Source organism: Sinohyriopsis cumingii, chromosome 8, assembly GCF_028554795.1.
Source record: "Sinohyriopsis cumingii isolate HCF-2022 chromosome 8, ASM2855479v2, whole genome shotgun sequence".
Classification (NCBI taxonomy): Eukaryota; Metazoa; Mollusca; class Bivalvia; order Unionida; family Unionidae; genus Sinohyriopsis; species Sinohyriopsis cumingii.
The window spans coordinates 7631502-7644102 of NC_142968.1; the positions used below are offsets into that span (position 1 = coordinate 7631502).

Sequence of the window (12601 nt, forward strand, 5' to 3'; positions counted from 1 at the left end):
TAGTCATAAACTAAGTAACAGAATGAATATGACACAGCACTCTGTCACGATTCTATAGTCATAAACTAAGTAACATAATGAATATGACACAGCACTCTGTCATGATTATATAGTCATAAACAAAGTAACATAATGAATATGACACATCACTCTGTCACGATTGTATAGTCATAAACTAAGTAACATAATGAAGATGACACATCACTCTGTCACGATTCAATAGTCATAAACTAAGTAACAGAATGAAGATGACACTGCACTCTGTCATGATTCTATAGTCATAACCTAAGTAATATAATGAACATGACACTGCACTCTGTCATGATTATATAGTCATAAACTAAGTAACAGAATGAAGATGACACTGCACTCTGTCATGATTCTATAGTCATAAACTAAGTAACATAATGAATATGACACAGCACTCTGTCACGATTCCAGTCATAAACTAAGTAACAGAATGAAGATGGCACTGCACTCTGTCACGATTCTATAGTCATAAACTAAGTAACATAATGAATATGACACAGCACTCTGTCATGATTATATAGTCATAAACTAAGTAACATAATGAATATGACACAGCACTCTGTCATGATTATATAGTCATAAACTAAGTAACAGAATGAATATGACACATCACTCTGTCACGATTCTATAGTCATAAACTAAGTAACATAATGAATATGACACAGCACTCTGTCATGATTATATAGTCATAAACTAAGTAACATAATGAATATGACACAGCACTCTCTCACGATTCCATAGCCATAAACTAAGTAACATGATGAATATGACACAGCACTCTGTCATGATTATATAGTCATAAACTAAGTAACATAATGAAGATGACACAGCACTCTGTCACGATTCCATAGTCATAAACTAAGTAACAGAATGAATATGACACATCACTCTGTCACGATACTATAGTCATAAACTAAGTAACATGATGAATATGACACAGCACTCTGTCATGATTATATAGTCATAAACTAAGTAACATTATGAAGATGACACAGCACTCTGTCAGATTCCATAGTCATAAACTAAGTAACAGAATGAAGATGACACAGCACTCTGTCACGATTCTATAGTCATAAACTAAGTAACAGAATGAAGATGGCACTGCACTCTGTCAAGATTCCATAGTCATAAACTAAGTAACAGAATGAAGATGACACTGCACTCTGTCATGATTCTATAGTCATAAACTAAGTAACATAATGAAGATGGCACTGCACTCTGTCATGATTCCATAGTCATAAACTAAGTAACAGAATGAAGATGGCACTGCACTCTGTCATGATTCCATTGTCATAAACTAAGTAACAGGATGAAGATGACACAGCACTCTGTCATGATTCTATAGTCATAAACTAACTAACAGAATGAATATGACACTGCACTCTGTCATGATTCTATAGTCATAAACTAAGTAACAGAATGAAGATGACACAGCATTCTGTCATGATTCTATAGTCATAAACTAAGTAATAGAACGAATATGACACAGCACTCTGTCATGATTCAATAGCCATAAACTAAGTAACATAAAGAATATGACACGACACTCTGTCATGATTATATAGTCATAAACTAAGTAACAGAATGAAGATGACACTGCACTCTGTCATGATTCTATAGTCATAAACTAAGCAACAGAATAAAGATGGCACTGCACTCTGTCATGATTCTATAGTCATAAACTAAGTAACAGAATGAATATGACACAGCACTCTGTCATGATTACATAGTCATAAACTAAGCAACAGAAAAAAGATGGCACTGCACTCTGTCATGATTCTATAGTCATAAACTAAGTAACAGAATGAAGATGACACTGCACTCTGTCATGATTCTATAGTCATAAACTAACTAACAGAATGAATATGACACAGCACTCTGTCATGATTCTATAGTCATAAACTAAGTAACAGAAGGAAGATGGCACTGCACTCTGTCATGATTCCATAGTCATAATTTAAGTAACGGAATGAATATGACACTCCACTCTGTCACGATTCTATAGTCATAAACTAAGTAACATAATGAAGATGGCACTGCACTCTGTCATGATTCCATAGTCATAAACTAAGTAACAGAATGAAGATGGCACTGCACTCTGTCATGATTCCATAGTCATAAACTAAGTAACATAATGAAGATGACACATTACTCGGTCACGATTCTATAGTCATAAACTAAGTAACAGAATCAAGATGGCACTGCACTCTGTCATGATTCTATAGTCATAAACTAAGTAACATAATGAAGATGACACTGCACTCTGTCATGATTCTATAGTCATAAACTAAGTAACAGAATGAATATGACACAGCACTCTGTCATGATTCAATAGTCGTAAACTAACTAACAGAATGAATATGACATTGCACTCTGTCATGATTCTATAGTCATAAACTAAGTAACAGAATGAAGATGACACAGCACTCTGTCACGATTCTATAGTCATAAACTAAGTAACAGAATGAATATGACACAGCACTCTGTCATGATTCAATAGCCATAAACTAAGTAACAGAAAGAATATGACACGGCACTCTGTCATGATTCTATAGTCATAAACTAAGTAACAGAATGAATATGACACAGCACTCTGTCATGATTCAATAGCCATAAACTAAGTAACAGAATGAATATGACACAGTACTCTGTCACGATTCTATAGTCATAAACTAAGTAACAGAATGAATATGACACAGCACTCTGTCATGATTCTATAGTCATAAACTAAGTAACAGAATGAATATGACACAGCACTCTGTCATGATTCAATAGTCGTAAACTAACTAACAGAATGAATATGACATTGCACTCTGTCATGATTCTATAGTCATAAACTAAGTAACAGAATGAAGATGACACAGCACTCTGTCACGATTCTATAGTCATAAACTAAGTAACAGAATGAATATGACACAGCACTCTGTCATGATTCAATAGCCATAAACTAAGTAACAGAAAGAATATGACACGGCACTCTGTCATGATTCTATAGTCATAAACTAAGTAACAGAATGAATATGACACAGCACTCTGTCATGATTCAATAGCCATAAACTAAGTAACAGAATGAATATGACACAGCACTCTGTCACGATTCTATAGTCATAAACTAAGTAACAGAATGAATATGACACTGCACTCTGTCATGATTCTATAGTCATAAACTAAGTAACAGAATGAAGATGGCACTGCACTCTGTCATGATTCTATAGTCATAAACTAAGTAACAGAATGAATATGACACAGCACTCTGTCATGATTCAATAGCCATAAACTAAGTAACAGAATGAATATGACACAGCACTCTGTCATGATTCTATAGTCATAAACTAAGTAACAGAATGAATATGACACAGCACTCTGTCATGATTCAATAGCCATAAACTAAGTAACAGAATGAATATGACACAGCACTCTGTCACGATTCTATAGTCATAAACTAAGTAACAGAATGAATATGACACAGCACTCTGTCATGATTCTATAGTCATAAACTAAGTAACAGAATGAAGATGACACAGCACTCTGTCACGATTCTATAGTCATAAACTAAGTAACAGAATGAATATGACACAGCACTCTGTCATGATTCAATAGCCATAAACTAAGTAACAGAAAGAATATGACACGGCACTCTGTCATGATTCTATAGTCATAAACTAAGTAACAGAATGAAGATGACACTGCACTCTGTCATGATTCTATAGTCATAAACTGAGTAACAGAATGAATATGACACAGCACTCTGTCATGATTCTATAGTCATATACTAAGTAACAGAAAGAATATGACACGGCACTCTGTCATGATTCTATAGTCATAAACTAAGTAACAGAATGAAGATGGCACTGCACTCTGTCATGGTTCTATAATCATAAACTAAGTAACAGAATGAATATGACAAAGCACTCTGTCATGATTCTATAGTCATAAACTAAGTAACAGAAGGAAGATGGAACTGCACTCTGTCCCGATTCCATAGTCATAATTTAAGTAACGGAATAAATATGACACTGCACTCTGTCACGATTCTATAGTCATAAACTAAGTAACAGAATGAAGCAAAATCAATACGTTTTGTAAATCTTGACAAATAATGTCATTATCAAAGATATAAAATAAAAATATAAGAGAAACTTACAGTATTATGAATTGAATCCAAAATATAAAGTTCTATTCAGGTCCAAAAGGCCAATGTTCCTATTGAATCTCAGATTTCCGACTGAATGTCTCGCAAAGTCCAGTCTAGAATGATTCACAAAAATTCCAGAATAATGTTCTAGCCCAAAAAGTACTTTGTAGTTCCAACGAATAATCGTAACTTATGTCTCCTCTCAAATTATCTAAACAAAATATCCAACACATCTGCAGCCTGATTTTAACATACGAAACAAAACCCAGAATAAGGAATTAATGCAAAATAGTAATGAATCTGATTGCTCAGTTCTCTCCTTATATACACCTTCCAATGTTGCAATATATCCCAAAAGACATCGTACAACTCAATCAGATATTTCAAGATACCTATTCATGTGACCTCATCCATCCAATGGGAAATAACTTAATTCTCCTAAGAACCCTCCTGACCGACCTGTCTAATGGGAAACAACCCAAAACTCGTAAACAGGTTTTATTATTAATATTATTATTAATGGTCATAAACACTCACAACTCACTCCTGCTGGCTCAGAAAAGTCACCGAAATCAGCACTGCATCTCACATATCAATAATCTATTTTGACCTTAATTCAAGAAACACAATCACTTTCAATTAAAAAGACACAAACATTTTCCTATTTGGGGAAAAAATCTTAAAAAAATTAAATAGATGCCTGAATAAGTTTGAAGAAAAAAATACATTTTCAACAAAAATAAAGTTGTATAATAAGTTTACTGTTAAAAAGGAATAAATCCTGCAAACATACATATAGGCGATTATTTCATTCAGTTTTTGGAAATTTAAATGTATTGTACAAAACTGAATGAAAAAAGAAATTTCTATATAAACGATTTTGTAAATGAAGATGGTTCATAGATGCATGTTGATAATATCTGAATCAAGTTTGGGTTCCATGTAAATATTCTTGAATTTCTTGGGCTTTAATATGACACAGCATCATTTGATGTTAGTATTGATTCTAATATACAATACCCATGCCTACACATATCTATACCGCTCTGGTGTCCTAAATGGTAAGAGCATCCGCCTCGGAGGCGGGACGTCCATGGGTCAAACCCCGACCGAGTCATACAACAGACACAAAAATGGTTCTAGCAGATGCCGCGCTTGCTGCTCATCATTAGTGTTAGGACTGGTCGGCCTGGTATCAGAATAAAGTGACTGGTCGGACCAGGGGCGTATTAACCATTAAGCAGACTAAGCACGTGCTTAGGGCACCAGGGCCAAAGGGGTCACCACAAAGTTGAGAAAAGGGTGAAAAGAAAAAAAAAAACGAATGAAGATTTGTAAAAAAATTTGATAAAACTAGTGCAAATTGATCATAATGTTCTGTGTCTTGATCATGGTACACCCTAGGGTTATCTTCCCAGGTGTACGTGGAAAGGAGGGGGGCACCAAGATTTGTCAGTGCTTAGGGCACCAGTGAGCCTTAATCCGCCCCTGGGTCGGACATGATGCTACATATCTGCGGCATGATGCCCCAATGCTAGACATACTACAAACTGGCACACTGTATATATCGTAGTGATATAGCTGAAACATTGTCACATATATGTTAAAAACCCAAATCACACACCTACAACTATTTCATACAGAATTAGACCTGCAAATAATTTTCTAAATAAAACTGAAAGGACAAAAGATCAAATGATTCGTGCTCCTTTGAAAAAATATTCGGTAAATTCCAAAATAGAATCAATATTGAAAAGATTGGATAAATAGCGAGAATAATCATATATACAGATTTGTCTGAATAACAAAATGTTTACATATCATGGTATATTGTATATTTAAAAAAAAACAGCGTACGTACTATACATATTCTCAATCTCTCTCTCTCTCTCTCTCGTCAATAATATAAGGATATAACTGACATGCATCCATATTTGTATTTATCACGTGACCATGACCACCGCGTCGACATATGCTCTCTGCTTGATGAATCAGGATTTCTCCAGGTTTCTACGACAACGGCAGGTTTCTGGTCGTTTTCATTTCTTCGGAATAAATATGTTCATAACAATGTGTTCTTTTTCTTACAAACGATATGCGACTTTCATTTAATATTTTCGATATCTTTTGGTACAGTAACACTGAAAAGGGTCTATAAATGATATCACGTGACTATTTGGCCTTTCATGTTATGGACATGCAGGTTGCGAGGTACGCCACGTCTGATTAGCTATGCAAATGGCGAGTACCAACTCAAATTTCACCAACGCTGTAGTTTCGTCTCTTCTAACCGACAATTAAAAACCATGTGAATAGTACACTTGCAATTCCTGAAAAAAATAAATCATCTATCAAATTCATGCAGGTATGACATCTATCAAATTCATGCAGGTATGACTAGATGTAAAATCGTTTTAAGTTTGCTATATATCCTATATATCCTAGTAAGCAACGAACCCTAACTTTATTCGATTTCTTTTATGGGTGTTAAAATATGTAATAAATATGAACGCGCGAATGGAAATACATGCCCATAAACTAGGAAACTCCTTACACCTCCAGAAAAATCCAACAAAACAAAAAGAACCGCAAAACAATGGTTCCTAATGTTTTCTTTACAGTTAGATGGTTAAAAATAAAATTATCTTCTGAAAACATTACGCCCCCTGGATCCCCATCAGGGGCTCCATTCCACAGACCCGTTGCCTACACGTATGCATATGCCGAACCCATCCCCAACGATATTCCTGGATCCAATCAGAGAGAGAGAGAGAGAGAGAGAGAGAGAGAGAGAGAGAGAGAGAGAGAGAGAGAAAGAGAGAGAGAGAGAGAAAGAGAGAAAGAGAGAGAGAATAAGAGCATGAAGTTTCACCTTGTAGCACACTAAATGAACCCCACGATTTACAACTTCAGGATTAAAGGTGCTGTACTCCAAGGTGAATACATTATTGTACATTCAAAAGCACATCCATAGCGACATTTGTTCGCACAGAAACTAAAGATAAAACATGTACAAGTCTACCTGATCTACGCATGTCGGACTACGCAGTCATGCGTCATGTGACCCTATTAATCATTAACACGCTTCACTTGACAACGTGAAGACCCCCTATGAACGTTTAACTTGCCTTGTATCAGTCGCTGTCGGCCTGGTACGAATAAACACGATCTTAATTCCATGATTTTTTTTTTGCCTTTTTGAATCGAACATGGAAATAAAATCAAAATAAAAGTTTTGAAAATGTATAAAACGGTGCCCCTTGAACAGTCGTCCCATATTTTACCAGCTAACACTGATCGTGAAAAGTTGCACAAATCTGTTTTCAGCTGACCACAAGAAGTGAATAATGTATTTACACAGGCACTGTAGAATATATGTCTGGCCGAAAATATTTACTATTCTGAGTGACAGTGTTGTCTTACGTGGCTTAGTCGTAGGCGATCTGCTCGCTTGAAAGAGGTAAAAACTACAATAAAATGGATAACCTTAGAAAGAGTTTATCATCATCTTTATTTCCTTCCGTAGGAGATTAAATGATCAAAAAATTAAGTAAAACTTAGTATACTTACAGGTTTAAACGGAGCTTTTCTACTCAGCCTAAGTAGCTCGCCTACGGCTTAGAACTATGGGTGTACTGTACAGACAGACGTATTATGTACTTCCAAGAAAGGGACAGGTGCAAGGTGAAGTTGTTTCCACAACGAAGAGAACGTTAACTTATCTCTGTTACTTTCATTTACTGTGGTTGACTGAAAATTCTATAGACATTGTACTTGTGAAAACTGTACACGATCTAAGCACATAGACAAAGAAAATGGCTGATCAGACTTGTTCGAAAAATCAGCCTGATTTAGACTAAATTACACTATATTCAGCAGTTATTAAGATAAGTAAAACGAATCTTACCAAATTAGACATTACCGCTTTTTAAAGTGCAAGTAATGAATTATATCAGAATTCTATCAGAAAGTTAAAAAAATTAGTTACTGGCCCGTTTTTTAAAATTTGTAATTTACCTTTTAAGTATATAATGTGAAAATATCCAAGCGGAGCTAGCAAGGTGATTTTTTTTTATAGGTGCACTTCTGAAATGAAGCAAAGGTGTATGCTCTATAACCCAAATTACACCCATCAATCGCACACCAAAATAATGGCAAAAGTTCTTTTAACAATGCCTAACAAATAAAGGTCTTTTTTAAATAGCTAGGAAAGCATGGAAAACCATTTTTCTTTAAAAATCTAACCACATGGAAAATAAAGTGTAGAGCGCTAAATTAAAACAAATATGAAAATGTGTGCAGCTTGTTTTGTTATTTTTATACCATCAAGCATAATGTTCTGACATAATGTTACACTGACATTGATGTTATGCAGGAAAATAAGCTACTTATGCTTATGTTGATCTTGTTTATACAACATGCCTTGTAGCATGCCTTGCATACACAATATGCCTTGTAGCATGCCTTGCATACACAACATGCCTTGCATACACAACATGCCTTGTTTCATGCCTTGCTTACACAACATGCCTTGTATCATGCCTTGCTTATACAATACGCCTTGTAGGATTACTTGCTTACACAACATACCTTGTAGCATGCCTTGCATACACAGCATGCCTTGTAGCATGCCTTGCATACACAACATGTCTTGTATCCTTGTATCATGCCGTGCTTACACAACACGCCTTGTAGCACGCCTTGCTTACACAACATGCCTTGTATCATGCCTTGCTTACGCAACACGCATTGTAGCATGCCTTGCTTACACAACATGCCTTGTAGCATGACTTACTTACACAATATTCCTTGTAGCATGCCTTGCATACACAACATGATTTGTATCATGCCTTGCATACACAACATGCCTTGTATCATGCCTTGCTTACAAAACATGCCTTATATCATGCCTTGCTTATACAACACGCCTTGTAGCATTACTTGCTTACACAACATACCTTGTAGCATGCCTTGCATACACAACATGCCTTGTAGCATGCCTTGGATACACAACATGCCTTGTATCATGCATTGCTTACACAACACGCCTTGTAGCACGCCTTGCTTACATAACATACCTTGTATCACGCCTTGCTTACACAACACGCCTTGTAGCATTACTTGCTTACACAACATACCTTGTAGCATGTCTTGCTTATACAACACGCCTTGTTGCATGCCTTGCATACACAACATGCCTTGTTTCATGCCTTGCTTACACAACATGCCTTGCATCATGCCTTGCTTACACAACACGCATTGTAGCAGGCCTTGCTTACACAACATGCCTTGTAGCATGCCTTGCTTACACAACATGCCTTGTAGCATGCCTTGCTTACACAACATGCCTTGTAGCATGCCTTGCTTACAAAACATGCCTTATATAATGCCTTGCATACACAAAATGTCTTGTATCATGCCTTGCTTACAAAACATGCCTTGCAGCATGCCTTGCTTACACAACATGCCTTGTAGCATGCCTTGTTTACACAACATGCCTTGTAGCATGCCTTGCATACACAACATGACTTGTATCATGCCTTGCATACACAACATGCCTTGTATCATGCCTTGCTTACAAAACATGCCTTATATAATGCCTTGCTTACACAACACGCCTTGTAGCATTACTTGCTTACACAACATACCTTGTAGCATGCCTTGCTTACACAACACGCATTGTAGCATGCCTTGCTTACACAACATGCCTTGTAGCATGCATTGCTTACACAACACGCCTTGTAGCATGCTATGCTTACACAACATGTCTTGTAGCAGTATTGTGTGTGCGATCACATTAATTTTGGGGAAGTTAGAAGTCTTTGAACATTTAAAACCGTTACATTATGTGAAAGACAAATATAACGATAATGTTTATTTTCATTCATTTGTAATGAAATTAAGAACAAAAATGATGGCAAAACAGATTCGATTTCTTCCGTATACTAGTGTTAGAAGAATAAGCAAACAGTTAACCCTTTGACTTTCGTGGATCTGATCTAAACCATTCATGTTCAAAACTGTAAAAGTAATTAGTGATATCTCAGGGATAAATATGACACGTTTTATGTTCCTTATTTCAGTAAAAAAAAAACTGGTTGCTATGTTAAGAAAATACAATATGCGATTTTAAAATAACTCACTTCTGAACGGGGAGGGGGAGGGGAGGGAGCTTGTCGGGGACTTTGTTACTAGTGGGATACTGTTCTGTGGGGAAAAGAAATAACAATGACAGTCAAAAGGACTTTTTTAAGCTTGCGACATAAATGTTTCAGCTATGCACCCGAAATTAAATCAACAAACATATTATTAGAACCAGCTGCGACTATAAAATATCGTTATTGCTAGACAGATCAAACAAGATCAAACTGATCACGCAAATAACGGACCTTTCTGTCACGCAAATGTTTAAGAATATTTGAACATCTGGGGACTGAAAATTATTGGTGAATATTTCAGCAAAACAAGTACACTGAGAATATCGCACGAACTCTCAAAAATATCCAAAACTTCCAAGTTAAAAACAAAACAGCTGTGATGAAATAGAGTCAGAATTTTTCCATCTTTATAGCCGTGATTTTAAGTTCTTGCTGGTAAAAGGGTTACATATGGTTTATGATAGGGTGTGAACCCAACAGAGGATGACTGGCTATGTGTTTATTCAGTAATTAGACGGTTGAGTTGGCTAGTCTCTTCAAATGGATTAAGCTGTTTGTGTCACTAGGAAGGCCAGATTTCTGCGTTCACAGCTACATGTGAAAGATTTAGCCAAGCGCTACCGAACATCAAACTAGGCGTACCAACGAATCGGAATTAGAGGAGTTTTAAAATCTACCAGTAGGAGGCTCTAATGTTTCAGACAGGCATGGGGGCAATGTAATATCTAGGCATACCTGTGTGAAATTAATCAGTGACGTTTTGGGAAGTATGGAGGATACAAAGAACTGTCAAAATGAATTCTGGGGGAGAAAGGCCACTCCGAGCAAGAGACTCGTACACTCCTTGTTGAGAAGTACAGTCTGTTTTAGCAATGGCGAGAACAAAGCAAACGGATTAGCAACAGTGTACCAGTGGACAAGAGTTATAGTGAGAGATATTTATATTTATTCACATTTTGTTTGCATTATATGTTTAGTATTTTCTACCAACCTTTTTTGCGTACTAGTATCCAGTTTGAGGCTAGTAGGCATCCTATATTTTGTATTTTTCATATATATGACTTGCTTTGCCTACGTAAAATATGTAATTTGTATCAATAAGTGTTCAAATAACATTCTGATAATCCCTATTGATAGGCATCACCGCCTCCATAATCACCAATAACCTATAGATTTGTAGCTATCCAAATAATAGTGGTGTGAGACCCACCTTAGTGAAATCTGCTCACATTACAATTCCCAAAAAATGGATAAAGATACCATGCCAGTAAACACAGCACAGAAAGGACCAAAGCTTGGAAAATTTGTCCATACAAGAGTAGCAGAAAACAAGCTTATTGTTAGCCATCCAGCAGGTTGCTAAACCTTAGATTTTGGAATGGTACCCACAGCGCCCAAACAGGAAGAAGTGTTAACGGCGCTCCATACAATGGGAGTCAACATAGGAAAGATTGACGGACTACAACATGCAGGAATAAACAAGTACGTCATAAGGACCAAATACCCCTACTGGACTCTGGAGAAATGGAAATAAAGGGGATAAAAGCTACGGTGACGTCCACTGAACCCTTCATCAGACACACAGAGCCGAAGCTCGCGGAAATCCAAGTAATGGGGCTTCCATTAGAAGTGGATAATGAAGAACTAAAACAGAAGGTAGAAAAAAAAATTCAGGGTGAAAATAGAAACCCACAAGATGGCGACGGTGTGGGGCTTTGCTCCAATAAAATCGGACAACAGAACAATATACGTAAATAAAGAAGACGCAAAAAAATCCCGATTTTCTTTTACGTACTAGGTTTCAAGCTTAAAACCTGGTATAAGGGATCGGAGAACGACAGAAGTTGTCCCAGATGCCAGCAGACCGGCCATGGGCCACGAGACTGTCCAGACCAGGGACCACAAGCTGACAAAACCATAGAAACAAATACCTACGCCATTATGGCAGCATCACCCAAGAACACTTCAGGAAACATGGCACAACAGCAACAACAACAACAACAAAAACAACAGCAACTTTGGCAACAACAGAAAGAAATACTGGATATGATAAAACAAATAAGGAAGAAAAAAAGGAAACGAAGCGGAAGAAACAGACATAACGCTTCCGGAAATTGATGTCACAGAAATTCAAGATTTACAATCAATCCCAGAGTGGCAACAAATTATAAGTCCAAATAGAACAGGGGCAACAGCAACACCAGCGAAGGAAGGGATCACGGTTAAAAATACATTCAAAAGATTAGAAAAATGAAGAAATACAGGAAGAAGAAGAAAA

At 36.5% G+C, this 12601-nt stretch overlaps 1 protein-coding gene across 8 annotated transcripts in view; it reads right to left on the reverse strand.

The window, feature by feature from the left end:
• Window positions 1–12601, reverse strand: part of LOC149792929 (beta-1,4-galactosyltransferase 4-like) — a 97575-nt gene that overhangs the window by 17207 nt on the left and 67767 nt on the right. Inside the window, exons 1-2 of one of the 8 annotated variants that reach the window (XM_089966765.1) lie at window positions 7038–7187; window positions 6088–6495 (exon numbers count right to left, since the gene is read on the reverse strand). The exons of 5 other annotated variants lie outside the window; for them this stretch is intronic. The gene's annotated coding sequence lies outside the window, so the exon portion shown is untranslated. Of the gene's footprint in view, window positions 1–6087; window positions 6496–7037; window positions 7188–12601 lie in introns of those variants that run through there. 2 more of the 8 variants (XM_089966766.1, XM_089966769.1) reach the window with 2 other exon arrangements.